Consider the following 4,854-nt stretch of genomic DNA (forward strand, 5'->3'; position numbering starts at 1 on the left):
CCCATTGTGACATCCTGGGGATCCCTCCTTGTCCCCAAGGCCCATTGTGACGTCCCAGGACCCCCCATTGTCCCCAGGACCCATTGTGACATTCAGAGGACCCCCTTTGTCACTGGGGCCCATTGTGACATCCCAGGACCCCACATTGTCCCCAGGGCCCATTGTGACACTATGGGGAACCCCACTTGTCCCCAGGACCCATTGTGACACTATGGGGAACCCCCTTGTCCCCAGGGCCCATTGTGACGTCCTGGGTACCACCCTTGTCCGCAGGGCTCATTGTGACGTCCCAGGACCCCCCATTGTCCCCAGGGCCCATTGTGACATCCTGGGGATCCCTCCTTGTCCGCAGGGCCCATTGTGACGTCCTAGGACCCCCCATTGTCCCCAGGGCCCATTGTGACATCCTCGGCAGCCCCTTGTCCCCAGGGCCCATTGTGACATTCAGGGGACCGCTGTTTGTCCCCAGGGCCCATTGTGACATCCTGGGGACCCCCTCTTGTCACTGGGGCCCATTGTGACGTCCCAGGACCCCCCATTGTCCCCAGGGCCCATTGTGACATTCAGGGGACCCCTCTTTGTCCCCAGGGGCCATTGTGACGTCTAACGACCCCCCATTGTCCCCAGGGCCCATTGTGACATCCTGGGGATCCCTCATTGTCCCCAGGGCCCATTGTGACGTCCCAGCACCCCCCATTGTCCCCAGGACCTATTGTGACATTCAGGGGAGCCCCTTTGTCACTGGGGCCCCTTGTGACACCATGGAGACCCCCGCTTGTCCTCAGGGTCCATTGTGTCATCCTGGGCACCCCCCATTTTCCCCAGGACCCATTGTGACATCCTGGCCACCCCCTTGCTCCCAGGGCCCGTTGTGGCACCATGGGGATACCCCCTTTGTCCCCAGGGCCCATTGTGACATCCCAGGACCCCCCTTTGTCCCCAGGGCCATTGTGAAATCCTGGGGACCCCTTTTGTCCCCAGGGCCCATTGTGGCACCATGGGGAACCCCTTTGTCACTGGGGGCCATTGTGACATTCCAGGATTCCACTTTGTCCCCAGGGCTCGTTCTGACACCTTGGGGACTCCCATTGTCCCCAGGGCCCATTGTGACATCCCAGGACCCCACTTTGTCCCCAGGGCTTATTGTGACATCTGGGGGACGCCCTTGTCCCCAGGACCCATCGTGGCACCGTGGGGACCCTCCTTGTCACTTGGGCCCATTGTGACGTCCCAGAACCTGCCATTGTCCCCAGGGCCCATTGTGACATCCTGCGGACCCCCTTTGTCCCCAGGGCCCATTGTGACATTCAGGGGACCCACCATTGTCCTCAGGGCCCATTGTGACGTCCCAGGACCCCCCATTGTCCCCAGGGCCCATTGTGACATCCTCAGCACCCCCTTGTCCCCAGGGCCCATTGTGACATTCAGGGGACCCCTCTTTTTCCCCAGGGCCCATTGTGACATCCTGGGGACCCCCCTTGTCCCCAGGGCCCATTGTGACGTCCCAGAACCCGCCATTGTCCCCAGGGCCCATTGTGACATCCTGGGGATCCCTGCTTGTCCCCAGGGCCCATTGGGACGTCCCAGGACCCGCTATTATCCCCAGGGCCCATTGTGACATCCTGGGGATCCCTCCTAGTCCCCAGGGCCCATTGGGACGTCCCAGGACCCCCATTGTCCCCAGGGCCCATTGTGACATTCAGGGGCCCCCGTTTGTCACTGGGGCCCATTGTGACATCCCAGGACCCCACTTGTCCCCAGGACCCATTGTGACACTATAGGGACCCCCCCTTGTGCCCAGTGACCATTGTGACACCGTGGGTACCACCCTTGTCCGCACGGCCCATTGTGACATCCTAGGGACACCCCCTTGTCTCCAGGGCCCATTGTGACATCCTGGGAATCCCTCCTTGTCCCCAGGGCCCATTTTGAAATTCAGAGGACCCCCCATTGTCCCCAGGGCCCATTGTGACATTCAGGGGACCCCTCTTTGTCCCCAGGGCCCATTGTGACATCCTGGGGATCCCTCGTTGTCCCCAGGGCCCATTGTGACGTCCCAGGACCCCCCATTGTCCCCAGGACCTATTGTGACATTCAGGGGAGCCCCTTTGTCACTGGGGCCCATTGTGACACCATGGAGACCCCCGCTTGTCCTCAGGGTCCATTGTGACATCCTGGGCACCCCCCATTTTCCGCAGGACCCATTGTGACATCCTGGCCACCCCCTTGTCCCAGGGCCCGTTGTGGCACCATGGGGACACCCCCTTTGTCCCCAGGACCCATTGTGACATCCCAGGACCCCCCTTTGTCCCCAGGGCCATTGTAGCACCATGGGGACCCCCTTTGACCCCAGGGCCCATTGTGGCACCATGGCAACCCCTTTTGTCCCCAGGGCCCATTGTGACATTCTTGGACCGCACTTTGTCCCCAGGGCCTATTGTGACACCATGGGGACCCCTCCTTGTCACTGGGGACCCATTGTGAACACCATGGGGACCCCCCCTTGTCCTCAGGACTCATTCTCACATCCTGGACACCCCCCATTGTCCCCAGGGCCCATTGTGACATCCACTGCACCCCCTTGTCCCCAGGGCCCATTGTGACATTCAGGGGACCCCTCTTTGTCCCCAGGGCCCATTGAGACGTCCCAGGACCCCCCACTGTCCCCAGGGCCCATTGTGACATTCAGGGGACCCCCTTTGTCCCCAGGGCCCATTCTGATACCGTGGGGACCCCCTTTGTCCCCAGGGCCCATTGTGACATTCAGGGGACGCTCTTTGTCCACAGGGCCCATTGTGACATCCTGGGGACCCTCCTTGTCCCCAGAGCCCATTGTGACATCCAGGGGACCCCCTTTGTCCCCAGGGCCCATTGTGGCACCATGAGGACCCTCTTTGTCACTGGGGCCCATTGTGACATCCCAGGACCCCCCTTTGTCCCCAGGGCCCATTGTGACATCCTGGGGACCCTCCTTGTCCCCAGAGCCCATTGTGACATCCCAGGACCCCACTTTGTCCCCAGGGCTTATTGTGACACCATGGGGATCTCCCTTGTCCCCAGGGCCCATTGTGACATCCCATGACCCCCCTTTGTCCCCAGTGCTATTGTGAAATCCTGGGGACCCCTTTTGTCCCCAGGGCCCATTGTGACACCGTGGGGAACCCCTTTGTCACTGGGGGCCTTTGTGACATTCCAGGATTTCACTTTGTCCCCAGGGCTCGTTCTGACACCTTGGGGACTCCCATTGTCCCCAGGGCCCATTGTGACATCCTGGGCAACCCCATTGTCCCCAGGGCCCATTGTGACATCCCAGGACCCCACTTTGTCCCCAGGGCTTATTGTGACATCTGGGGGACGCCCTTGTCCCCAGGACCCATCGTGGCACCGTGCGGACCCTCCTTGTCACTTGGGCCCATTGTGACGTCCCAGAACCCGCCATTGTCCCCAGGGCCCATTGTGACATCCTGCGGACCCCCTTTGTCCCCAGGGCCCATTGTGACATTCAGGGGACCCACCATTGTCCTCAGGGCCCATTGTGACGTCCCAGGACCCCCCATTGTCCCCAGGGCCCATTGTGACATCCTCAGCACCCCCTTGTCCCCAGGGCCCATTGTGACATTCAGGGGACCCCTCTTTTTCCCCAGGGCCCATTGTGACATCCTGGGGACCCCCCTTGTCCCCAAGGCCCATTGTGACGTCCCAGAACCCGCCATTGTCCCCAGGGCCCATTGTGACATCTAGGGGATCCCTGCTTGTCCCCAGGGCCCAATGGGACGTCCCAGGACCCGCTATTGTCCCCAGGGCCCATTGTGACATCCTGGGGATCCCTCCTAGTCCCCAGGGCCCATTGGGACGTCCCAGGACCCCCATTGTCCCCAGGGCCCATTGTGACATTCAGGGGCCCCCGTTTGTCACTGGGGCCCATTGTGACATCCCAGGACCCCACTTGTCCCCAGGACCCATTGTGACACTATAGGGACCCCCCCTTGTGCCCAGTGACCATTGTGACACCGTGGGTACCACCCTTGTCCACACGGCCCATTGTGACATCCTAGGGACACCCCCTTGTCTCCAGGGCCCATTGTGACATCCTGGGAATCCCTCCTTGTCCCCAGGGCCCATTTTGAAATTCAGGGGACCCCCCATTGTCCCCAGGGCCCATTGTGACATTCAGGGGACCCCTCATTGTCCCCAGGGCCCATTGTGACATCCTGGGGATCCCTCGTTGTCCCCAGGGCCCATTGTGACGTCCCAGGACCCCCCATTGTCCCCAGGACCTATTGTGACATTCAGGGGAGCCCCTTTGTCACTGGGGCCCATTGTGACACCATGGAGACCCCCGCTTGTCCTCAGGGTCCATTGTGACATCCTGGGCACCCCCCATTTTCCGCAGGACCCATTGTGACATCCTGGCCACCCCCTTGCTCCCAGGGCCCGTTGTGGCACCATGGGGACACCCCCTTTGTCGCCAGGACCCATTGTGACATCCCAGGACCCCCCTTTGTCCCCAGGGCCATTGTAGCACCATGGGGACCCCCTTTGACCCCAGGGCCCATTGTGGCACCATGGCAACCCCTTTTGTACCCAGGGCCCATTGTGACATTCAGGGGACGCTCTTTGTCCACAGGGCCCATTGTGACATCCTGGGGACCATCCTTGTCCCCAGAGCCCATTGTGACATCCAGGGGACCCCCTTTGTCCCCAGGGCCCATTGTGGCACCATGAGGACCCTCTTTGTCACTGGGGCCCATTGTGACATCCCAGGACCCCCCTTTGTCCCCAGGGCCCATTGTGACATCCTGGGGACCCTCCTTGTCCCCAGAGCCCATTGTGACATCCCAGGACCCCACTTTG

Source organism: Patagioenas fasciata, chromosome 22 (assembly GCF_037038585.1).
Source record: "Patagioenas fasciata isolate bPatFas1 chromosome 22, bPatFas1.hap1, whole genome shotgun sequence".
Lineage (NCBI taxonomy): Eukaryota > Metazoa > Chordata > Aves > Columbiformes > Columbidae > Patagioenas > Patagioenas fasciata.